The sequence below is a fragment of the Tenrec ecaudatus genome, chromosome 1, assembly GCF_050624435.1.
Source record: "Tenrec ecaudatus isolate mTenEca1 chromosome 1, mTenEca1.hap1, whole genome shotgun sequence".
Lineage (NCBI taxonomy): Eukaryota > Metazoa > Chordata > Mammalia > Afrosoricida > Tenrecidae > Tenrec > Tenrec ecaudatus.
The window spans coordinates 121,256,635-121,284,003 of record NC_134530.1 but is presented as its reverse complement, the minus strand read 5'-3'; the positions used below and the strand labels follow the sequence as shown (position 1 = coordinate 121,284,003).

Here is a 27,369-nt window from a genome sequence, read left to right as displayed (position 1 = left end):
AATGTTGACTGATGACAAACCTCATTCTGGATGTTCATCAACTTCCTGAATAGATATAAATGTCAACTTGTAGTGCAGTAAACAAAATTTCACAGCTGCATACAACATGTTTTCTTAAATCAACTATCACAAAAAATGAGGTTAAGTGAAACTGCTTTTATGAAAAAAATTCACTGTGACCAGAGAGAACTTTCCCAGGTGATGCCACTGGGTGCACTGACTCAGAGCAAGTTGCTTGATGCTTGCCTAATGGGGAAAAATTGTGTACTATGAAAGCTCTGCTCTGCCCAGCATAATTCCAGGGTGGTTTTTTTTGTTGCCTTTTTTGGTACCCCTCATATATGAGTGTCAATTAATTTGTTTCTCTAGTTATTCCAGCCTACCACACAGATTTACTGCATTGAACATTAATGACAGAAGATTTGAAGTGTGGGAGAACATCAAAAACATCACTCACACAGAAAACCAAAGATCATTAAAAAGATAAAAGAGGAAGAATAGATCGAAGTGGATGTCAGCAGAGACCTTGAAACTTCCTTTTAATCAAGTAGCTAAAGCTAATGGAAGGAATAATAAAGTCTTAGAACTGAACAAATCATTTCAAAGGGCAGTTAGAGAAGACAAAGTCAAACATCATAATGAAATGTGAACAACCTTAGAGTTAGAAAACCAACAAGGAGAAACATACTCCACATACACGGGGATACCATAAAAAAACCTGGTAGAGACCCATATTTGTTCCTATTCCAAAGATAGGTGACCCAACAGAATGCTCAAACTATAGAATGTTATCGTTCTACTGAATGCATGTAAATTTTTGCTAAAGACCATGCAACAATGATTGCTGCAGTACATTAAACAGGGAACTGCCAGAAGTTCAGGCTAGATTTAGAAGCGGAAGTGAAACAAGAGATCGCATTGTAGATGTTAGATGGATCTTGGCTCAAACCAAAGAATACCATAAAGATTTTTACTTGCATTTTATTTACTATGCAATGGTACTCAACTGCATGAACCATAATAAACTATGGCTAAACTTAAGAAGAATGGGAATCCCAGAACACGTAATTATGTGAATTCAGAACTTATACATGGATCAAGAGGCAGTAGTTGTGTGGCCAGACAAAGGGAATACTGCATTGTTTAAAATCACGAAAAGTGTGTGTCAGGATTGGATCCTATCAGCGTACTCGTTCAATCTATACTCTGAGAAGAACATCAGCGAGCTGGCGTATATGAGGAAGAATGTGGTATCAAAATTGGAGGAAGGCTTATTAACAAGCTGTGATATGCAGATAACACAACCTTACTTGCTCAAAGCAAAATACTTGCTGATGAAGATCAAGGATTACAGCCTTTAGTATGGATTACAACTCAATGTAAAGAAGACAAAAAATCCCCATAACTGGACCAATAGGTAACATTATCAATAGAGAAAGGGTGGCGATGTCCAGGACTTTGTCATGCTTGGATCTACAAGTGTTCGTAGAAGTAGCAGTCAAGAGATCAAGTGGCACATTGTGTTCGGTAAAACTGCTACACAAGACCTCTTTAGAGTCTTGAAGAATGAGGGTGTTACTTTGAGGACTAAGGTTTGTCTGTCCCAAGCCTTGGTATTTTCTACTGCCTCACATGCATGTGAAATTTGGAAGGCCAAGGAAGAATTGATGCATTAGAATGTGGTGTTGGAAAAGAATATTGAAAGTGCTACAGACTGCTAAAGGGACAAACAGATCTGTCTGGGAAGAAGTGTGGCCAGAGTGCTCCTTCGAGACAAGACTGGGGACGCTTCCTCTTTTACATACTCTAGACATGTATTTTTTGATGTGAGGGGTAAGTGCGTTTAGGGGATATGAAACAAGAAATGTCATTGCTGTTGTCAGATGGATGCTGGCTGAAAGCAAAGAATTGCAGAAATATATTTACTTGTGTTTTATTAACTATGTCAAGGCATTCGACTGTATGGATCATAAGAAACCATGCTTAGTTGTGAGAAAACGGGAATTCCAGGACACTTCATTGTGCTCATGTGGATCATATACATGGGTCAAGAGAAGTTGTGTGGATCAAACAGGGCCATGGTTCAAAATTAGGAAATTCCGTGCAATTCTTAAATGACTATAAAAAAGAAAAATTATTAACAAAATATTAGATGGAATATTTTGATCAAAAGAGTCATTGAATTTTTATAAAATACCATCATACCATTAACTTAATCACTAAACTACCTTTATAATACTTAATTGATTTTGTAAAATGATACATCTCTCACTGCTGTATACAAGGTCTTTCCCATTCTAGGGAATTTTATAACTAACCTTGTGAGCCCAATCTGTTGTGAAATTTTAGAGACTAGAAATGTCTAGTTTAGTCTCTAATCTTATTCTCTAGTCTAGTCTCTATTCTCTTCCATCTCACCTCTTACCTTGCAACACCCTAGTCATGGCCTCAGAAATTGGCATGCCAAGCCCAGTGCGCCTCAGTGAGAACACTGAGAAAGCTAATGGAGAACAAGGAAGCACTGGAGATCCTGTCTGCCATTCAGCAGCCTGTGGTGGTGGTGTGGCTATCGTCAGCCTCTACCGCACAGGCAAGTCCCACTTGATGAACAAGTTGGCTGGGAAGAAAAAGGGTAAGCGGCCCCAATTTGACTTCATCCTGTTCTGGAGAGTGAACATTTCATGCTGTTCTTATCTCCTTTTGTTTAAGACCCAAGGTGAGTGCTGTGTGCCCATTGAAATGGAATACCGAACCCAGTAGAGAAGTAGTGTCAATGTTCTTTTACTTTTTATATAAGTGTAATTGTCTAGGTAGTGCAATAAAACATTTACTAATATATTCATGTAGTAACATATTCAGTCTTCCATGGATCTTTAGGTTAAAAAAAAGTTTCCCTCTAGATGGTTGTTGTCAGTGCCATCGAGTCAACTCTGACTCACAGCAATCTTATGATGCAAATACTACTATCTTGGCAATCATTCCTCTGGCTAAACCCATTGTTGTAACCACTGTGGCAATCCATCTAAGTGGAGCATCTGCCTGACTTTTCACTGACCCTCCACCAAATATGATGTCTGTCCTCAGAGCTGTACCCTCATGATGGCATTTCTGAAATACATGAGACGAAGTCGCACTATCTTCGTTTCTAAGGAGCTTTCCGGTTGTTATGTCTTCCAGTATAAATTTGTTCATTCTTCTGTCAATCCACAGTTGAGGAAATGTGGCGGGGTCATGTCTGACCTCCTCCAGCTTCGTAAAGGGGAAGGAGAATCCAACTCCACACCTGCCCTCAGATGATGTCCTATGAGACAGTGGTCAGACATGCCTAAAACCTACAACTGTATTTATTCTACTCTGACACTAACCATCCTCTATTTCTCTGCCACTGCAAGAGCCACATGAATTCACAAACAGTAAATTATGGGCTCTTTTAGAGACATTATTAGTTTAAAAGTCAGATTCAAGAATGTTAATGATATAGTTCTTTAATCTGCAGTGTTTATCCTCACCAGTTCTGACAGGCACACAACTATGTGGTCCTCAGCCTCGCAATTATTTGGTCCTTTGTCCTTTGCCTCACCCGGGGAAGTGTTACAAAAATCTTTTAGTGCTGATCAATGTCCAAAGGATATGCCATGATGCAAACCAGCCTCCTGCCCAATTTCACTCAGCTTTATTCTTCCTATGGGCTGGGAGCCTTATACTGTGTCTCATGTTCCTGCCTCTGCTTCTCTGTGCGGGGATCTCAGACACGTCACTTTAGCACTTCTTCCTGCTGACAGTGGTGTTTCCTGTCCTGCTACTGCACTGTTAGCCCAAAGGCAAGCCAAAACTGACCAATCCCTTCATCAGAGTACTCTACACCTTATTTGGAAGCTCCTACTCAGACATTTAATGGAGTTAAATGGGGGAAAGGCTTATCAAGTAATTTCACTTCATCTTAATGACATATTTAATATTCCCTCCAATGCTGTACCAGTTCATTACAGCTCAATAATACATAGGCACTCCATTTCTCTTTTTATTAACTTCCAATTTTCCTAACATCATGCTTTGTACATTCTATGTTCTGATTATTAATGGATGTTTCTTCCTATTTGAATCCTACCACATCAGCAAGTTCCAAAAGCTTCCCTCCACCCAGGTCATGAAGGCTCACTCTACTTTTAGGAAGTAGCTCTCCCACAGTCATATTTGACTGGCATAACTTTAGGTGTTCCTCCTCTAGGCCTGTATCAGACACTGCGATGCTGCCGTGCATAAGATTTTCAGTGGCCAATTTCTATTTGAGTAAAGAGTCTACAATCTCAGAAACCCACAAGAGCAGTTGAGTCCTTTCTTACAGGGTTACCAAGAGGCAGAGTCGACATGATGGCAGGGAGTTTTAAAGGAGGCTTCCCTTTAAGGAGTTTTGGCAAGGAAGGTGTAGTTGGGTTGGGTTTAGGCTGCTAAATGCTCTGTGGGAAAGGAAAACACTGGCCTTCTGGCCTCAGAAAGCTTTACAACCTAGGACACCAGAAGGATCGCTAGGAATCAGAATCCACTCAGCAGCAGTGGGAGTGGCTGAAGAGCACTTACAAATAATGTCCAGATTAAATGAGCACACGTTTCCACTGCTAATCCCTAATGTGCCGTGAGAACAGAACATACAAGACAGATTCCAAAAGCTCACCTGGAAAATCCATTACCTCCTCATTCCATTCTTCCACTACAAAATGTTTGGAAGTCCCTTTGTATTTCTGACCTGTGTTTGATGTGCAGGGAGACAACCAGAATTATGCCTGGATCTTTGCCCTGGCGGTCCTCCTAAGCAGCACGTTGGTGTACAACAACATGGGAACCATCAACCAGCAGGCCATGGACCAGCTGCAGTATCCTTTTGTGCTCAAGGATGGCCTCAAAGCTAGAAGGGACCCCTGTATTAACAAACAACCTACCTGATTGTGAATCAAGTGCTGAGCAAGGAGCCAGTATACCTACTGCTAAATTGACATGGGTAAAGAACAAAAAGGCAATATCAAAGAATCAAAATATGTACAACTAATAAAGGATGAGGTCCCCTATTGATTTTGCTACTTTCCCATAGTGAAGCTATGCAGCTCTGTGACAGAGCTGACAGATCGAATCAGAGCAAATTCCTCAGCTGACGTACATGAAGGGGATAATTCAGCTAACTTTCTGAGCTTTTCCCAAGAATTTGTGTGGACTCTGAGAGACTTTTCCCTGGATTTGGAAGAAGATGGACTACCCATCACACCAAACCATTACATGGAGAATTCCCTGGAGTTAAATCCAGGTGACAGGGACTTTTGGGTAGCAAATGAAGAGTACAAAGCACTATAAATTGCTATTTTTTGAATGGGTGTTTGTGTATCTCAGATGGTTATTTCTAAGAATTAATGCTAGTTAAATATCTGAATTAAAAGATACAAATTTAAATGATACCACTTAGTAACTAATTATTAGAACAAATCCCCTACTCTAAGAAAAAGCTCCCCCCCTATATTCCCCGTGCTATGATTAGATTGAGTTTCTCTCTGTAGTTAGGGTTTGTGACATTGTAGTTCAAATAAAATGAAGAAGAGATTGTTTGAGAAGGAAGCGAATGACGTGGAAGCATGAATTATCTAGTAGCTCAGTGACTGCAGAACTATAGTCCACAGGCAGAATCCAGACCAATGCCGGTCATGTTACGTACACTCACGTTCACTTACGTACATATTGTCTCAGATTGTTTCCATGCTGCAGAAACACGGTGGCGGCATTTTGAAAGAGTGCATTTTTGGGTGACAAAGTCAAAAATATTTATTCTTTGGTCTTTTGCAAAAGTTTTTCTTCTTAATCTTCCTTCAGGTCCTAGTCAAAAAGATATAAAAATTATCACTACCCCATGACTCTGTATTTGGAAGCTCTTTCCAAAGAGGAAATGCTTTCTTTTCAATCGACCGTTCATTGGAAGAAGCCTGACCAACCTGAGGCTCTGCATGATGAGGAGTTGCATCCTGACTCTGTGCAACACGTCGGCCTCTTCTGTTTCTTCCTCTTCAGAGAGTCCAAGTTCCAGACCCTCCAGGAGACCTTAAGGTCAATGGACCGCGTGAGTGCTCTACCATTCTACTCATTATTAAGCATAAACTGGGCAGAAATAATACCACCAAATGAAAATTGACTCAAAGGGAGTTCATAGAGCGTGAGGGCTTCAGCTTAGAGAAATGTAAAGTGTATTGTTATCATTGTGTTAACTTCCACTTGATAACAATATTTCTAATAGACCTGGCTAGTTAAATCACTTGGATAGAGGAACAGAGAGAAGCAAAGGCAGGAAGCTCTATAGCAGCCTTGATCTAGTTAGCCTTACCTGTGCTGTTCAACACGGTAGCAAGCAGAGTTAGCTAACACAATGGAAGAACAGATATATAGTATTTCCATTATCACAGAAAACATTTATGAAGTGCTAGGTTAGACAGAACAAAACAGATGGAACATTTTAATCGAGATAGCCCCCCCTCTAAAACATTGATTAAATACGAGAACTGATGATATAACCTTTTGAAATGGAAGAATCGATCCTGTACCTCCAAAAATTTTTTAAAAATTCGAGAGCTGTAAATTTAGGTTGCAAATGCATGAAATCACCATTATTTGAATATTAAACTAAATAAAATTAGTTTTATCCTGTTTTTCAATTTTACTTCAAAGTCACAAATACATACAGAAAAAGCTGCATATGACACTCAAACCACAATTTGCCAACCTCTGCTATATATATATAATGGATGGAGTTATAGTCCTATTCTAATGGTACTAGAGGGTAAAATGACAATAAACATTAGATAAATATGGACCTGCTTTATATAGAACTCAAATCAAAACCAAATTTGCCCTCAAATCATTTCTGACTCATGGCAACCTTCTAGGACAGAGTAAAATGGTCCATGTGGGTTCCTGAGACTAAATGTTTAAGGAAGGAGAAAACCTCATCTTTCTCCCTCGGAACAGCTAGCAGATTCAAACTGATGATCTTGTGGTTAGTGAGCCAGGGAATAACCCATATGGCATAAGGGCTCCTACTTATATAAAACAGAGATATTTAACTGTTGGTGTCAACACATCTAACTGAAGGGTTTGGTGTAAGGCCAGGTTCTGATCACTCAGTCTGGGAGGCTCCTGAGAGTCTTTATTTCTAGCAAATTTCCAGGTAATGCTGGTGCCGTTGGTAGTGTTATAGAGCTATTAACAGACATGCTCATAATTACAGAGCATACAGATGTGTCTACACACCACCTACAGTGAATATCACCATTTGTTTTTAATTTGTAAGTCTGGAGAGCCTGGTGCTGACCTATGTCAACACCATCAACAGTGGGCATCTGCCCTGTATGGAGAACAGTCCTGGCCTTGGCCCAGATAGAGAACATGGCTGCAGTGCAAGAAGCCATTGCCCACTATGACGAGCAGATGGGCCAGAAGGTGCAGCTGCCCACAGAGACCCTCCAGGAGCTGCTGGACCTGCACAGGGCCGTGGAGAGGGAGGCCATTCAATTCTTCATCAAGAGTTCATTCAAAGATACAGACCACTTATTTCAAAACCCATTAGTGGTAATTTCTCTCACTTATACAAAATGAGTCTTGAAAGGAGAAATACTAAGAAATGATAAGGATAGTTATGTTAAGAGGATCAATCCTATTGGACTTTAAAATATTAACAGCACATATTTGTAACTACATGGGCTTTGAAGAGTTTGTGGGGGGAAATGGGATTATGAGATAAGGGTATTAGCCAATAGACTTACTGCCACCCACCATATTAAAAATGGACAAATTGTATTATTATGGATTTAAAGCACCAGGAATAGGCTACACATCCTTCTTACTTATTGATATGATTAGGTTCCAAACATTTATATATTATAAAATAATATGCAAAACACGAATATGACAGCATCATTACTTAAGTGTAAAATTGCATCTTTTTACTATTGTCAAACCACGGAGACTCCAAGCCCGGCAAGTTGATTCCTAACCTTCAGCATCGTCGCTAGCATTGCTCTCACCTCACACATCACCTTTATTTCTCCCAGCCCTATGTCATGAATGAGCGCAAGAGTTGGGTAGCACATTTTTTCCTACTGTCGTAAATGGGAAATATTGGTGAACAAAAGTCACTAAGTGAGATATACATGTATTAATCTTCCCCTTAATTTACTATGACACATTTAAATATCGGCTAGAACTTCTAATCAAAACATATACGCACTGATATCGGGCAGATTTGATATTGGAAATAAAAGTAAGGAAAATTATAATCTTATTTAATGTGAGCAGGCTTGCATTGTACTACATTTTGTTCTTTGCCACAATTTGGAAATCAGAGATTCACTGCTAGATTGTGGCATAAAACTAGCTCTCTCCACAAGAAAGGGATTTCAATAGAGAGTCAAGAAACAGTTTCTGAAATTCTAACCTCTTCCCCTGCTCTTCCCCTCAATCCCTGTTTCCGCATTAATGGAACAGCTAGAGAAAAAGAGAGATGACTTTTGTAAACAGAATCCGCAAGCATCTTCGGATCGTTGCTCAGCTTTGCTTCAGGACATCTTCAGCTGCCTAGAAGAAGACGTGAAGCAGGGCGTTTATTCTAAACCAGGGGGATATCGGCTCCTCCTTCAGAAGACACAAGCGCTGAAGAAAAAATGTTTTGAGAATGATGATGGCAACAAATGTACAAATGTGCTGACACAATGGATGGATGGATGTATGGATTGTGATGAGTTGGATGTGCCCCCAATAAAATGATATAGATAGATAGATAGATAGATAGATAGATAGATAGATAGATAGATAGATAGATAGATAAACTTGCAGCAACCCAGGAAAGGAACACAGGTAACTAGCTTGGTCATTTCTGTAGAAAGGTAGCTTTTCAAACACCAGTGGGATCAAGAGTAATTACATGTGAAATGCCTTAATGTCTACAAAGCTTATGATCTTTCCTTCAACAAATATATACAATGATCGTGTTATATCAGATACACATTCAATTTCATCACAAAGAGAATACTCAGTTCACACAAGTTACAAATTCAATGATCAAATTAATAATCAGATTATTGTAATTATCCATGATTTTGTTCTTGTTATTCTTGGATGCCCTCAACTCAGTAACAATCCCATCTCATAGAGTAGAACTCCCCCCATCAAGCTTTCTTGGCTGTAATGTGTGACAGGAGATTGCCGTGACTGTCTGCCACTGTTACTGGGTGGGGTGAAGCCACTAACATTTCAGTTAGAAATCGAGAGCTTAACCATCACACAACAGGGATGGCTTTCTTCTATTGTAGCTGCTATTGGTGGTGCTTCTACAACACAAGGGACACAAAATCAAAGATTATCGCATAAGATAAAATAAGCATCTATTGAATTAAACTTCACACTTGTTTATTAAGCTTTCTGAAATTCAAACAACTCTCAGCTTTAGGAAATTTGAGTCAAAGACTATAAAGAATGTGAACATTTCTTTATCAGTCTGTTGCATTTCAACCAACCCATTGCTACCCTTTCAGGCTTTCTTTCTGTATCTAAATTCTTACAATCTGCTAACTACATGATGGCCTTATTTTCCAGCAAACGTATCCCTTGCGTGTCCTCAGCAACAATGACTACAAACTTGGAGCCCGCACCTACAAAGGACTGAGGCCCTGTTTCCTAGTATATTTCAGTCTGCTATCAGTGACTCTGGGTAGGAGGGTGATATGATTGGCCCCGTGTGGCACATCTTTGACACAGTAGCTTTATCCGGGCCAGTCTCACAGGAGCGGAAAAAGGAGTTCCAACAGGATAAGAAGGTGAGCTAACAAAACAGGAAGTGCTACAAAAGGATCTTGTTTGTTGAAGACTGGAAAGTTTGTATTAGAAATATATGCTTTTTGTACAAAAGCAGTCATTTTCATGTTTTAAACATTTCTTTTAATATTCAATATAATTCCTTTAGGTTCAAAGATATTAATTTAAATACTACAATAAAATATCCTGCTTCCTTTAAGGGTGAGCAGAGTGAAGAGTGGTGTATGGCATATATTGTACATCTCAAAAACTAGATTGATAGGGGAAAACTGGTGCTATTTAAAAAATCTAACAGTCAACTGCATCCCCAAACAGGGCTAACATTTAAGGCACCAAAAGGCGTGTTGGACAGTGTTATGAATTTAGGAAAATTGGAAGTCATCAAAAATGAAGCAAAACACATAAAGATCCATATTCTAGTGAGCTGACCCGATCTAGTATGGACTGTTGTCTGTTTTTAATCAGACGATCATGTGGTTGACCGTGCCGGGAACGACAAAGTCAAGAGGAATGGTATTGCGGTCATCATGAAAATACTGATTTCATTTCAAGATTTATCATGAATACAGTGTTGTCTGTGGTAGGATAGGATAATATCTAGATTCTTAGACAGAAAATAGCTAATAAAATACTGTTATTCAAATTTATGGGCCTACCACTGAAGTCAGTAATGAAGTTATCAAAGAATTTTACCAACTTTTTCCCATCTGAAATGGATCACACAGGCAACCAAGATGCATTAATAATTACTGGAGATTGAAATACAAAAGGTGGACAGAAAAAGGAAGACTCGGCTGTTTGAATATGACCTCAGTGATAATAACAAAGCTAGAGATTGCATGAGACAATTTCGCAAAAACCAGAAGCTTGTTTGTTGCAGCTACATTTGTTTCAGCAACTTAAATGGCAGCTGTCCAGGTGGACTTTGCCAAGTGGGAAGCAAGGGAGCTGAACTGACGACATCTGTGGAAAGAGCCTGGAGAAGCGCAAGATCAACACCCAAACCGCGGCTGTGGATGACCGTGGAAAGACCATCGATCGCTCATTGGTAAATTCAGGTTTGTGATGAAGGACATGAAAGCACATCGATGAAATAAACCTTTCGCATATCCCTCTTGGATTTACAAATCATCTCAACAATGAATTTGACACCCTCGGTGTCAAGATAGTCAACTGATCACACACGGAGTTAGACCCTCCCCAAGAACCAGGAGAAAATCACCGAGTAAGAGAGAGAGTGGTGCAAGCAGTCTGAAAATCAACCCAATATGTAAGTGACCCAAGCACTGCTGAAATCCAGGAGCGCCAAGAATGGCAGAGTGTAAACGAAAAGGGGAGAAGCCAAGCCCATCCTCCAGCCAGGCCAACCTGATGATCTCATGGCAGACTTGAGAGGCTTAACTTAACCCCACAAAGGGGGTGCCCTCTACTTATCCAGACTCCAGACTACCCACTTACTCTACTCATCTCTCCACTGGGGGGTAGCCGTTGGCAGGTGAACAAACACCCGAGCAGCCCCATGCCCCGGGACTGAGCCCTCTCAGCTGAAGGGGGTCCTGGCTGTGAACTCCCCAGCAGCAGAGCTTCCCTCCATCACTCTGACAGTGTGGGTGCTCAAGAGCCATAAGCCCTAAGCTTGGAAGTCTCCAGCAACTGCCTTAAAACCTAACAGCTATGTGGATGGCAGCATTTACTTGTGGTTACGGGGTGAGGAAAGGAGAAAGAAAAAAAAGTAAAATGTGTTGCTTATGGAGCATTGAGTTCCTGTTCTGGGAAATGGAAACTTTGACAAAGGCTATATTTGTGATGATTACACAACATGATTGTACAATCATGGGGAAGTCATGATTAATCTGTGGAAGCCACTCTGTTTTCTGGGTCCAATCCATAGAAGTTGATGTGGCATATCCTGCCACATGCAACCGTTTTTGTTTGCTTTTCACACGGACTAGCTATCTTGTAGACATCCAAGACTGCTACAGTAAAAGTCATCTTCGTTCTATTATTATTAGTCACCATTGAAACGATTCTGACTCATGACAACCTGATGCATGACAGCATCAAACACTGCCCTGTCTTTCACCGGCCTCACTGGTGTATTTGAACCCGTATTTAAGACATACACCTTGTTCCTAATGAGAATATATCCTGCTGGTTTTTCCAAGATGGAAAACTTGATTTTGTTTATATAGAAAACAGTAAGGACATAAATATAGCATACGTAGCTAATACATATATCTATGCTTATATAGAGAAATATTATATATATATATAAATTAAATTTATTAACATGTTAACAATATAGGTGACTAGTCTTTAGGCATTAGAAATAGTTGATAACAATCTTTTTGAACAACAGTTTTCTTCCAACATTATACCTATATTCTCTATTTCTGTGCCATCTTCAAAAAGGTCATAGGAAAATAGGAAAGGTCATAGAATGTGTATGTGTGTTTGTAAAACTAATTATGTAAGAGGGGGGTTGTTTCTCTGTTCTCAGAGTGGAGGGCAAAAGATTTCAATACAAGTTGTTTGAATTGCATGTGAACACTAAAAATAGAAACATATGTTCAGAAATACTTGTAAAAAACAGCATAGTGAAAGCACAAGTTATCATCGACCACCAGTTTAACCAGAACATGAAAGAACAAGTGTTTGTCTTGAAAAGGAGGTGGAGAATCCCATCTTCACAGAGTGCCAGAAAGCACTTTTCCAGGAAAATGTGAGCGAAGTCTCAAAAAATGGGTTAGGATAAAAAATGGTTATTATTCTTTCATTCTATTTTTCATCTCCAATATTTCCCCAAGGGCGGGGGGGGGCACAAAAATAAAGACAACGGAAGAATGGAGTGAAAGGGCAGACTTCACCACCATGCTAACTTCCCAAAACCAAGAGAAAACGGACTTTGAAACTGGGCTCTCGGGCATGCCAGAAACTAGACCAAAAGTTGGAAAAGGGACAGATACTGTGGCAGCACTGGAGGCAGTGCCGGAAATAAAGTCCACACGGTCTCTGTACGCACCCATGAGACCTGAATCTAACCAATAGATGGACCAGTTTTCTTCCCTCTTCCCTCTTTCTTGAATTGCTAGATCCTGCTGAATGTAGATAAGAGTAACCTAGTGTGGAACATTTAGAACTAGTCCTTTTTTAAAATCTCAAGTTAAAGGCAACAGAGGTAAATACAGTTATGTGCACAGTCCTGTGAGAATGGTGACCTACAAGTAAATTCATGGATAGACACGTGGACAGAGCAGATGTGGGCAAGAGAAAGGAAGTTGAGTTAGTTTATTGTGCCAACCTGGCCGATAACACATGTGGGATTAATTGAAGGGCAGAGAGATAAATGGCTTGATGAGCCTGGCATTTGGGTTCTCAGGTCTCTTGTTTTGTGATGGTCGGACTAGGGTGCAGCTGCCTTAGCAGTTCCCTGCTTCAACTGGCAAGGCTCACTTCCTGCAAGACATCCCCAAGGAGAAGCCACATGGACCTACCCCTATGCAGCCCTGGGTGCTGGAGCAGCTGTGTGGAGACCCCTACCAGCGCTGAGATGCTTACACGCTCACTGATTCAGCTTTCCTCCTGCAGTCGGCGTCATTGCATCTACTTTGTGAGATGGAGGAGGACTTTGGATTGATGTTGGACATACGAGTTAATGGGTTAATGTTGGACTTGGGGGCTTGGGCAGCACTGGGTTGGGATGTTTTCATGATCCCCACTTAACCTTTATATAAAACTCTCTCTTATACATGGGTTTCTGTGGATTTGTTTCTCTAAAGTACCCGGGCTAACACAGAAGTATACCCAAGAGTGTATAGATGTGATGATGAGTGTACCATAGTTTCAAATATATCTATTACTGTGTTGGAGACAACAAAGGATGAAATTATGGAACCTCTTAGGTAAACCAAATGGGGGCTCAAGAACCATGGTCTTGGTGGGCCCAGTGCCAATTTACATAATACAATCCACAGTGCTGCTCACTAAGCTATTGGAGCCCGAAAACTTGTGAGCAGCCATCTAAGCTTCAATTACTGGTCCAGGGGGAAAAAAGAGTGAAGAAAATCAAAGAAAATTGGAACAATCCAATGGAATAATGGATCACTAGAACCTCAGCCTCCATGACTCTGAGACCAGGAAAACTAATAGTGCCCATTGAACACTGCTGAACTCTGAAAGAGTTCATCTTAGAGGTTCATGGATAGAGTTGGAGAAAAATGTGAAACAAAACTCAAAAATCAAGGCTTACTGCTCAGCTAAAGCATTGGGAGGCTTACTGCTCAGCTAAAGCCCCCCCCCCCAGCCAAATATGGCTTTCAGTCACCCTTCTGGTGTGGAAATAAGCTCACCCTTATGGTTCCATGTTCAACCAAACAACAGAGAGTTCTATAAGAGGAACATTAATACTAGTGAGGTATCCATACCCTGGAATGCCTTCTCCATGGATGTCTTAATCTCTTCTAACATAGATCCTTTAATATGTGAACACAAACTGTGAATTAATTTGATCTGAAATGGATCGCTACATTTCTAGGTTATTCTAGAGGAAGTAACTCCAAGTGAATTGGAAGTTAAACTTAGCTTTCTCATACACGGAATTTAAAAGAAAAAGCTTTGGGAAACGTTGTAATACATTTGAACTAAAAGCAACATTAAAACTGCTCATATCTCATTATACTGGAATAAACTAAAATGGGTTTTTTTTTTCAGGTTCTAATCTATTTACTAGAAACTAAGAGTTAGTCCCTGCTTTTATTTTCAATCTGACATATGCTGTGAACAAATCACTTCCATTGTCCTGAATTCACACCAAGCATTATTTCCGTCCATGTAAACAAAGAAAAGAGTTTGGGACTATTTATTTATAAAATAAAATAATCAGATTGTCAAATCCAAACCAAACCAACTGCAATCAATTCTGTTCTGACTCATAGGGACCCTGTCAAGGATTTCCAAGTCTGCAAATCTCTCTCAGAGAGGTTGGTGGCAAAAGTGCTGAAACAGCTCCGTCCGTTGTATGGAACAAGGGAGGAAAAAAAATCTGCTTTCCTAGAGTTAACGGTCTAATGAGGCAAGGGGAGAGGAGATGCACTATCCAAAAATGTAAGACAGACCAAATGTTCACTAACTCTAAGACTATGTAGAAAAGTGATGCTGGGCTGGGGGGCAAGTAGGCCGGTAATTTGACATATAGTGATAATTCAAGTCTATCAATTCTTCTGCAATCTGCATTATTCGCTGTGCAACTTTCATGTACAGATGAGGCAATTGAATAAACCATGGCTTGGGTCAGGTGTACCTTAGACATCAAAGGGACATCTCGCTTTTCACTACTTTTAAGAGGTCTGGCGCAGCACTATTGCCCAGTCCAATACATCCTTTGCTTCCTGACTGCTGTTTCCATAAGCACTGATTGTGGATCCAAGGAAGAGGAGAGCCTTCTATCATTTCTCCATCTATCACTATGTTTTTATTGGTCCAGGTTTGAGGACTTTGACTTTCCTTAAGTTGAGCAGCAATCCATACTAGAAGCTACATTCTTGGAGTCCAGGGTTCATTAATGATTAGCTGGGACCATACAAAAACATTGGGTGACACACTAACAGAGATTATTGCGAAACCAAATGGACCTCGCTGAATAATACTGCATTATCATAACTTGAAGCAGGTGTTGTTGTGGTTGTTGCTGTAGCTAGGTGGTGAGCTGATTCTGAATCAGAGCGATCTTTTTGTACAACGATGAAATATCTCTTGTCCCTTGATAGCTTCACAGTTGTTCTTATGTTTGAGCCCATTTTCATAGCCACTGTGCTGTGTCCATCCATCTTGTCAAGGATCTTACACTTCTGTGCTGCCTCTCTCTAACCATGATGTCCTTTCCCAGGGATTATTCTTTCCTGATAACATATCCAACATACATGAGACAAAGCATCCCCAAACTGGCCTCTAAGAAGTGTTCGGCTATACTTCTTCTAGGGCAGATTGTTTGTTCCTTTGGCAGTCAATGGTACTTTCAAAATTCTTTACCAGCACCATAATTCAAATGAATCAATTCTTCTACAGTCTTCCTTTCTCAATGTCCAACTTTCACATACATATAAAGCAATTGAAAATAATTAATATTGAGATTAACCAGGAACTATCCCAATTAAAGCTGCTCTTCCAGATGTGTTTTCACTGCCGAAATAAATGAGTACTTCTAGTACCTGGTGTGCAGCTACTGGTCTAGTTATGTTTTCCCCCCAATGCTAGTTCTGAAGGACCATCAAAAGCAACTTGCCCTCTACTGGCATGGACACCAAGGTACTCTTATGGTCCTCCCTTAAAGTTATACCAACACCCTACCCTGCCCAGCACTATGATGCCATAATTTAGTGTGCGGGGACATGAATCACTTTTTCCTGCCCAAAAATTTCACCCTAGTTCATTACGTTAATGACATTATGCTAACTGAACCGAGTAAGTCAATGAGTGTAAAATTATTGGAAAAGCAGCTGCATGCGAGAGGGTGGGAAATTCCCACAACTTACATTTAAGTGGCTTCCACCTTAGTGAAATGAACGAAATTGAGTGGGGCATATCAAATGGAGTAGGGCATATCGAGACAGCTTTAAGAAAGGGAAGGGTGCATTATTGTATCTGTCCCTCACATGACTAACAAATGATACAATACCTGGTGGGCCTCTTTAGATTCTGGAGGCAACATAATCCTCATCTGGGTGTGCTACTGAGGCCTACTTTTCAGGTGACTCAAAAGGCTGCTAGTTTTGAATGGGGTCCAGCAAAAGAGAAGGCTGTGCAACAGGTGTAGGCAAGGCAAGCTGCTCTGTCACTTAGACCACATGATTCAATGGTGTTTGATGGGTCAGTGGCTGAGAGATGCTGAGGCAGATCAGCAAAAGAAACTCTGTTTTTGTTAGCTGCTAAATAACTCACCCGTTCCTCCTTCCCATCTCAGAAAGTTGACCTGCCCATCCTCCCTCTCCTTTTGGAAAAGTCTCTGCTGGTGATTCATTTTATAATGCACTCCCATGTTCCCAGATTCAGGACACTACAATTAGTTTTGACTACTTTTCAATATATCCTTTATTTTGATTATTTTTCAATATTGTTCCTTCTGATGTTATAATCTGAATGATGCAGTTAATCTTGTCATGATAACCAGGGTGTTATAATCAATTTTAGTATTGTTTCTGTTATGATCAATTTGTTATGGTAGCCAGACGTTTTCATCGATTTTGGTATTTTTTTTATGATAAGGAATGTACCTTGTAATGCACACTTGCTCTTCTTGAAGTTACAATTAATCCACTAATTTTGCTTACTGCTTCTGTTCGCACTTGCTTGAATCCCAGGCAGTTGATAAATGGAATTTTTGTCCTTAAAGATTGGCTGAAATGTGTACTTGGGACTGCAATCCAAGAATCGCCTTATAGATTCTAGCAGTCCGGTAAAACCGAATAAAGTCTCTTCTAAATTATCAAGACATTATAATGGCTGTCATGTATTTGAACTCATAACAGTGCAAATTAGCTACTCTACCAGGCCTCTATGGGTGATTCACAGTGCAGACTCTTAAGATTTTGGAACCAAACTCTGCCATCCCACACAAACACTTACTCTCTTTTTAAGAAACACCATTTGGCTTGTTACTGGGACTTAGCAGTAATAGAACAACTAACCATGGGACACCATCATGAACTGGGTATTGTTTGACTTGAAAAGTTATCAAATCGAATGTGGACAGCATTATTCCATCATTCAATGGAAGTACTATACATGACATCAGACTTGAACAGGACTTGAATGTACAAATAAGTCGTATGAATAAATGGCTCAAATGCCTCTGGTCTCCATTCCTGCACAGTACCATCCTTCTCAACCTGAAACCACGGCCTCCTGGGAAGTTCCTTATGATCAGTTGACTAAGGACAAGAAAGCACATGTTTAGTTTACAGAGGGTTCTGTACAATATCCCAAAAGGGGATAGCATCAATACTATAGCTCCACCTAGGGCTTCCTTGAGGGACAGTTGTAAAAGGAATACTCCCCAAAGCTCAGAACTTTAAGTAGTACACATAGGTGGTCATTTTACTTAGAAGAGGAAATGGCCAGATGTGAGACTGTATACTGATACATGATCTGTGGTCAGTGGTTTGGCTGGCTGATCAGGAACTGGAAAGAACATGAGTAACAAATTGTTGACAAAGAGGTGTGGGGTATTTGGATAGACTACTCTAAATGTGCAAAAGAAGTAAAGATATTTGTGTCTCATGAAATGCTCATTAAAAGGTTACCTTACAGAGGAAAATTTTAACCAATTGGATAGAATGACATGTTCTGTGAAAATAGTTATTCCTTTCCCAAGATACACCTGTCTCTGCTCAATGAATTCATGAACAAAGTAGCTATGGGAGCAGGATGAAGTTATGCATGACCTCGGCAGTAAAGACTTCCACCGAGCAAAACCAATGTGGCTGCTGCCACTGCTAAATGCCCAATCTGTCAACAGCAGAGAACAACACTGCATTCACAATGTGGGACCTTTCTCAGGGAGATCAACCAGCAACCTTGTGATGGGTTGATAAAGGTTGGATACACACCATGACCAACTGAGGTACCTGAGAAATGTAAAGGCAATATAGAAAGGATAGTGGATGAAAGTTGTTCTAAATACCAGCTGTGAGCATTTGATTAGTTTTAGTAACAAGGACTATAATTGTTATGTTTCTTTTTTGTATGTATGCATCAAAATATTTTGTTTTGTTCATTTATAATTGTAAGCATGTTTTCAGCAGTACACATACTAGTTGTATCATGTTAGGTACAAATATGCCTCTTATGTGCTTTGTTTGAAGATGATGGTTTTTTAGCAGGTGTACAGGTGCCAAGTGATAGTTAAGCTTCATGTCAATGTAGCTAGGCCAAGATTGTTGTTATTTTAGAACTTGAGGCCTCCTCCATGATGTGATCTAACATCCATGACAGGATCTTCTGTGAAAAGCCAAGTCATTTGGGAAAGATTAGGGTGGGGTGCCACCCTTCTTCAGATGACAGTGCTAATGATATATCCTAGAGGTTGTGACCCACTTCATAAATAAATAGATACTGTGGTGGGTTTCTTCACTACTTGGTGATCTGAATTCTATATATGGCTCATAAAGCTTGGGTTCTTTGGACTTCAGCCAATTACCTGCCTTATGGCCAGCTTACTCTGAGAGTCAGCAGAGCCTACCATCTGACTGCAATCTGGAATTCATTCACCTCTGCATCCCTGAGCTGTGGTCTTTCTGCTTATTTGTTCATCATCCCAAACAGCTACTTGAGTCAGAAAAAGCCTCCAGCTTAACATCTGATCCATGGACTTAAGCCAGACTGGATTTACTCACTTCTAAAACTGTGACAATTTTTAAATTTTACATATAATTTATTTTATGCTTATATATATGAAAGCTATACTTATATCTATTATATCTATACTTACCCATTTCTAAAACTGTGAGAGGTACTTTCTTGATATAAATTTTAATATATATAAAATAAACTATCAATCAAGTTAAATTACATAAAAATTAAATATATAAAATAAATTTACAGTATATCTACTGATAAAAATGTATATCTATATCACTTGTTTTGCTTCTCTAGAGAACCCATCCAACATATTCTTCATCTCTAAATAGCCTCTACTCTCTTTAGTTTTTCATTATAAAAAAGTTTCCACTTAACCATAATATACCTTTCATTATTATGTGGCCATGTTTAGCAGTAGGAGGTAAATAAAATGTTTACAAGAAAAATTCTTGGGAAGAAAGTGACTATTAGGAAATAGTAGTGTCGCCATTAACTACAGGCTGTGAGATAATTTAACTAATCTAGTTGCATAGAATACAAGTTAAAAACAGTGTCATAAATTTTATCTTCTGGGAAGATGAGCTAATTAAGGTTTATTATGCCAATCTGGCCAATAAACACATGTGAGATTAATTAAAGGGAGGAGAGATAAATGACTCAGTGAGCCTCACCTTTCTCGTTCTTGGGTTTTTTGTGTCGGGCCAGGGTTCAACTGCTTTAGCCAGGTTCCTGCTTCAGCTGGCAAGGCTGCAAGACATCCCTGTGGAGAAGCCGCATGGACCTACCCTGATGCAGCCCTGGGTGCTGGAGCACCTGTGCAGAGACCCCTGGCAGCGCTAAGATGTTCACACATTCACTGTCTTGGCTTTCCTCCTGCAGTCAGCGTCATAGTGTGTGTTTTGTGAGATGGAGGAGGACTTTGTAGATCGGTTTTGGATATATGGGCTAATATTGGATTTATGGGCTTGGACAGCACTGGGTTGGGATGCTTTCTTAATGTACACTTACCCTTTATATAAAACTCTCTTATATACATATGAGTTTCTGTGGCTTTGTTTCTCTAGTCTACCCAGACTAACACAGAAGATTAATGATATAATTTATAATTAATTATCAAATTTTAGTTCTATCTCTATCTCAGTGCCTTTAGCAAAGTATTTGGACTTTTAAAGCCTCAGCTTTGTATTTCACAAAATAAATGTAATGTGGCTGTACCTGCCTCCTAGTTTTGTTTGGAATATTTGCTAACTTAAGTAATGTATTATGTCAGGTATTGTGTTAGACCAGGTTGACTAGAAAAGCAAATGAAGTGATACTTATGTATGTATAATAAAGATCTTTATATCAAGAGGCAACTATATATCAAGAAAGCATCTCATCTCAATCCAACTCAACTCCAAAAATCCAGTACTAGTTTTACAAATTTCTCTTCAGTCTCATGCAGTCATATGCAATGATACAGAATGCAGGGAGATCACAGGCTGATGGGTGTAGTCATGCGGATCCAAAGAAACTTGGCAGGGCTCTGTCAGCTCTCAGGGTCAGTGGCAGAAGAGACCCATTAAGCAGGGAGGCAATGGAGGAGAGAGAAATGGGTTCTCAGTGTCCTCCTTATGAGAAATCACACCCCCTAGTCAAGCACCATCAGTCTGTGATCTGACCCATACACATCCATAGATCTTCAAGTTGACTTAACAATTGCTCAAAATTACTAAAGGTTTATCCTTAGATAAGAATCCTTTAAATAAATTCCTTAAGTAAAGATTCTTAAATAAGAAACTTTAATGCTCTCCCTCCCCCTCCCCCTTAATTACCTCAGTTCTACCTTATTAATCCAGCTAGACCAGAGCATGCACACAGGTACAGATAAGAGCTCTAGTCAACACACAGAATCTAGGACAGGTAAATCCCTTGGGAACAATAATAGAAGTAGCCATACCATGAGGGTAGGGGGAAGGTCGGGGGAGAAAGATTGGGGAACCAATCGCAATGATCAATGTATAATTCCTCCCCCACCCCCCCACCTGCAGGGTGACAAACAACAGAAACATGGGTGAAGGGAGAAATTGAATGATGTGCGATATGAAAATAATAATAATTTATAATTTTTCAAGGGTTCATGAGGGTGGGGGCGGGAGGAAATTGAGGAAATGATACCAAGGGCTCAAGTAGAAAGAAAATGTTTTGTGAAGGATAATGGAAATATATGTATAAAACTGCTTGGCATAATGGAAGTATGGATTGTTATAAGAAGTGTGAAAGTCCCTAATAAAATGACGTATTAAAGATTTTTTTTAAAGAAAGAAAAAGATACAATACCATTCATGAGAAAGATCTGCCCAAATGGACACATTTTACCTGAATCTAATCAAGTCTCTGGATCTAATCAAGTATCACTAGTCATATGTGCTTAAATTTAAATAAATTAAGTTAAAAAGAATGTTCACTGAAGCATGATATAGATTTTATTTCCATTCCCATGATGTTAGTCCAAGTTTAGAAACCAGAATTAAGTGAAAATACCCCTAACACAGAATTCTAGCAGAAGAGCACAATGGCTAGAATTCTAATTCAGGTTCTAATCATTTACCACATGCTGTGCGCAAATCCAGTTACCCAGACACTTAAAGATAGAACTAGTAACATCAATGCCATAATCTTTATCCTGTTGGGAATACTAGTTAGATTCTTGAAGTGTTGACAACCTTTGTTGAAAGCATACATCTGTGTCTATTATACACAAAATCAATGGTTTTTGCAAATATGATTTACATAAGACTAATGTTTTGTCATATATCACATGGTTAAATTATACTTCCATTATTCTGACACATTATATTGTTTGGGATATTTAATAAGGTAAATAAAATAAAGTTTCAAGTGCACAGTAAGAGCTATATAAAATAGATACAATTAATACTCCTGTCTAAGTCAATTTTGCTTTAGAAATGAAATGTTTTATCGTCCTTATCATGTTAACAAATCTTGAGTATTTATATTGAAATAATCTTAACAGTGGTCATAGGAGGGTCTAGTAAGCTGGTAAATTATGAATATGTAAAAACTAAATATACTAATGATAGCTGCTTGTTTGAAAACACGCCTTTAAGACCTCACACACTATTCTTTCTGACAGTCGGGCACCATCTAATTTCTTCACCGCACTTTCCTATAATACCCATATCTTCTGGGTTTCCGTCATGAAGGAGTATCAAGTAGAGCCTTGTCATAAGAACTAATTTTTCTTAGATTGGAGCTAGGATTAAGTTTGAGCCCCAAATCCATTCCTGAGTCTGTTTTTTATCAAGTAAGCCTACATAGAAGAAGCACACTACTGCAGGTGGCTATGAGTTTGATGTGGTTTGGTTTTGTGGGTGTTATTCGCCTAAAACAGCTCTGATTAGTGAGCACAATTCCTGAGATAGTTAGTTTATTGTGTCAACCTGGCCAATAAACACACATGGGGTTAATTGAAGGGCTGAGGGATAAATGACTCAGTGAGCCTCACCTTTCTTGTTCTCGGGTCTCTTGCTTTGTGATGGTCAGACCAGGGTGCAGCTGCCTTAGCCTGTTCCCTGTTTCAGCTGGCAAGGCTCACTTCCTGCAAGACATCCCTGAGGAGAAGCCGCATGGACCTACCCCAATGCAGTCCTGGATGCTGGAGCATCCATGTAGAGACCCCTGTCAGTGCTGAGATGTGTGCACATTCACTGACCCAGCTTTCCTCCTGCAGTTGGCGTCATAGTGTGCATTTTGTGAGATGGAGGGGGACTTTGTGGATTGGTATTGGGCATATAGGTTAATGGGTTAATGTTGGACTTGTGGGCTTGGGCAGCACTGGATTGGTGGGATGTTTTCTTGATGCACACTTAACCTTTATATAAAACTCTCTCTTATACATGAGCATCTGTGGATTTTTTTCTCGAAAGCACCCAGACTGATGCAATTCCCCAGCTGATCAGGAAGGTGCCCTGTAGCTGGAAAATTCCTGAACTAACTGTGTTCTGACTTCCAGGGAAACAACCAAAATGAGTCCTGGATCTTCATTCTGGCAACACATTCATAGAAAATCGCATGGGAGCCATCAACCAGCAGGCCATCGGCCAATGTCAGAAAACTAAAAACTCACTGCCATTGAGCTCCTGCTGACACCCAGGGACCCTACGGGGCAGATTGGAACTGCCTTCTGCGGGTTTCCCAGACTGTAGCTCTCTAGCAGAGTTGTAGTTAGGTACCATCAAGTCAGTTCTAACCATAGTGATTGTGTGCAGAACAAACGGGAACACTGCACAGTCCTGTGTCATCCTACAACTGTTACCACATTAGAACCCTGGACCTCAGCACTAATCCGTTCTAGAAGGAACATCGAGATGCAATACAGTCAAGTCCCATCAATTTTTCCCAGAAGAAATACTGAAAACGGATTCATCCGTTCTCAACCACCAAGTTTTACCTTAACATTGCCTTTTTATACAAAACATTACAAAGAAATTTCAAAGTAAATAAGTTCAGAGTTAAATAATATAATTTAAATAAGAAACACAACATTTAAAAAGTTTTTAACAACCACAGTATAAGCCATACCTTGAGATTGTTGGGCATCTGGATCTGTGGACATGGATATGGAGGGGAGGGGTGGAGACAGTCTTTATTTGGAAGGGGAATCCCCTTCCATAAAATTAACTAGTAGCTGCTTTTCAGGAGATTTTTTTCCCCCTTCTTTGCCTTTTTTCACTAGGACCTGGCTTGCTTTCTCTTTTTAAAAAAAATCTGTTTAATGTGGTCTGCTAGGGGCATTCCCTTAACTGTGTTCTAAAAGGATTTACTAAGCTATCATCAACAATATCGATAACATGGTTTACCAGTTCCTTACCATGATGATTCTTTTCAGAAAACTCTTTCTTGGGACCCAAGTTTTTAATCTAAAAACAGTACAAAAAGCCACAAAAACTAAGAAAATTCTAGCAAAATGCTTGGAACACAGTCGCAAAAGTTTTAAACAACGCTAACAACGCCAACTAACCCTGAGTGACCAACACGAACTGGTTTTGTTTACAAAAATCATGTACGTTGGGTCAGATTTCGATGTTTTGTTCGAGCTCCGATGCAGTTTTCTTGACATTTCATGTCAAAATCTGATTAGGTCGAGTACCGATACGGTCGAGTACCGATACGGTCGAGTACCGATACGGTCGAGTACCGATACGGTCGAGTACCGATACGGTCGAGTACCGATACGGTCGAGTACCGATACGGTCGAGTACCGATACGGTCGAGTACCGATACGGTCGAGTACCGATACGGTCGAGTACCGATACGGTCGAGTACCGATACGGTCGAGTACCGATACGGTCGAGTACCGATACGGTCGAGTACCGATACGGTCGAGTACCGATACGGTCGAGTACCGATACGGTCGAGTACCGATACGGTCGAGTACGGGGGCCCACTGCATGCCTGCGTCTTTGTTGCAGCCATGGGGCCTGTCCATCTCAAGGGCCTTCCTCTTTTCCGCTGCCCCTCTACTTTGCCAAACATGATGTCCTTCTCCAGGGACTGGTCTCTCCTGACAATGTGTTCAAAGTATGCCCAAAGTAGAAAGCCTCATTTATTTCCTGAAGATCAGATAGTGGTTTAAACTGCTGACCTGTGATTAGCAGTCCAAAGCTAGTCATCTAAACCACCAAGGTTTATACCAAAGACAGGGGACACCTATATCAGCAAACTAATTACCTTGTTATGAATCCTGGAATAAAGCACACAGAAATCATGAAATATAATTAAAGGACAGAAAAATGTCTCATATACTGTATAGAATAATAAATTGACACTTTGTTAAAAACAAAGTTTTGAAAATATGTAGAATTAATTTTGCGACTCTTCCTTAGGTAATTACCCAGCTGTATTACAGAGGAAAATTTTACACCTGATGTAAATGGTGGTGAGGATTCCACTGAACCTCGTGAGCTTCTTTCCAGCCTTCGATTGGACTCTGAGAGACTGATTTCTGAAATCTGAAGCAAATGAAAATCCTTTCATAGACAAGTACTTGGAGAATTCCTTGCAGATAAAGCCAGGTAATAGCAATAGCTGATTGGGGGAAAAAGGGGGGGGGAATAATCCAGCAATTATCATTTTTGTGCAGATGATTATATTTATACTTTGTATCTCTACAAGGTTATTCTTAAAATGTGCACACCTGATCCAAGTCACGGTATTCTCCCACACCTCATAAGGCTGTGAAAACTAGACATTGAATAAAGAAGACAGAATTAGAGTGGAAGCATTGAATTATGGTTCTGGAGAAGAATATTGAAAGAATCATGGATTGCCAAAAGAACAAACAAATCTGTCTTGAAGAAGTACATCAATAATTCTCCTTAGAAACAAGGACAGCAAGACTCTGTCTCATGTACTTGGAACATCGTATTGTCAGGAGAAGCCAGTCCTTGGAAAAGGACATTATGTTTGGTAAAAGAGAGAGGTAGCAAAACAGAAGTCACTAGACAAATGGATTGACGCAATGGCTGCAACCATGGGCTCAAAGGTAAGAACTATTATGAGGATAGCTCAGGACCAGGCAGTGTCTGACGCCGTTGTGTATAGGGTTATGATGAGTGGGAACAAGCTCAGGAGCAGGCAGTGTCTGACGCTGTTGTGTATAGGGTTATGATGAGTGGGAACACAGTCATTGGCACCTAACACTAGCAACCATCTCTACCTGAATTAATGGGTTACATTTTAAATTGTATTATTTCCCTATTCATGAAAGAAGTTTCTTTTTTAAAAATCTTTTCCTGTAATTCTATTCATTTCCATATTTATAGTTTGTGACACTAGATATAGTCGAATAATATGAAGCAAAAAGAATAATTTACATGAATTAATTATTGAAAGTGACACACAAATGCTGTATTCATTACATTGCCCTTTTTCTTGTTCCTGTTGTTTGAAAGGAACTTGTATGTCACTAAAGAATCTAAGCCTGTTTCAGTTTCACTTGTCCTCCTTTTGTAGCCATAATTTATTCAAAGTAAAACACAAACATTATACTAAGTATATTATATTTCCTGTTTTTAATCAAAACCATTTTATTTGGAGCTAATACAGATTTCATATCATACCATAGTTCAATCACATTAAGCAGTGCTGTACAATTGCCGCCACAGTCAGTTTCCAAACATTGTCTTCCTTCTGGAACTCCTGGTCATCAGGTCCCAAACACCCCCATACATCTCCTATTTCTCTTTCTCCAGGTACGAGTCAGGAGAATAAAAAATTTAACCTGCTCCAAGTCTATGTACAAAAATGCTTCCCAAAGAATAAGACTTTGGGAAGCAAAAACTTCATTTTATTTGTCTTCCGTTCACCCAACAACTGGAAAGAACTTGTCTGTCTTGAGACACTGCCTAATCCTGAAAAGCTAGATCCTGAATTTGTGCAACAAAATTGGACTGTTTCTATACATTTAGCCAATCTAAGATCAGGGTTCTCTCAGGTGGCATCAAAGTCAAGTATGCTGTTAGGTGCCCTCAAGTGGGTTCCAATCAATAGCAACCCTATGCACAGCAGAGCGGATCACTGCGCGGTCCTGTGTCATCCACACAAGTGCACCTATGCCTGAGCCCATCCATGCAGCCACCGTGTCAATCTTTCTCATTGAGTGTTTTCTCCTTCACTACTCCTCCACTTTCCCTAGCATCATGTCCTTCTCTAGGAGCTGGTCTCTCCTGACATTATGTCCAAAATACGTAGGACAAAGTCTTGCCATCCTTGTCTTTAAGAAGCACTCAGGCTTACTTCTTTCAACGCAGATCGGTTTGTTCTCTTAGCAGCCCATGATCATTTTAATATTCTTGCCTAGTGCCACAATTCAAATGCACCAATTCTTTGGTCTTCTTTATTGAATGTTCATATTTCTCATGCATATGGGGCAATGGAGACGACTGGCTGGGGTCAGGCACATATCTCCCTAGTCCTCAAAGTCACACCCTTGCTTTCTAGTAATCTAAAGAAGACTTGTGCCGAAGAGTAAACCAACAAATTACAGCGTTTGATTTCTTGACTGCTGTTTCCATAAGCATTGATGGTGGATCCAAGCTAGACAAAATCCTTGACAACTTCAGTCTTTTCTCTGCTTCTCATGATGTTACCTATTTGTCCAGCTGTGAGGAT

General features: G+C 39.9%; 1 pseudogene; it reads left to right on the top strand.

Moving 5' to 3' along the window:
- Nucleotides 1-2,442: 2,442 nt before the first annotated feature.
- Nucleotides 2,443-26,217, top strand: LOC142434417 (guanylate-binding protein 1-like; annotated as a pseudogene).
- Nucleotides 26,218-27,369: the final 1,152 nt, after the last annotated feature.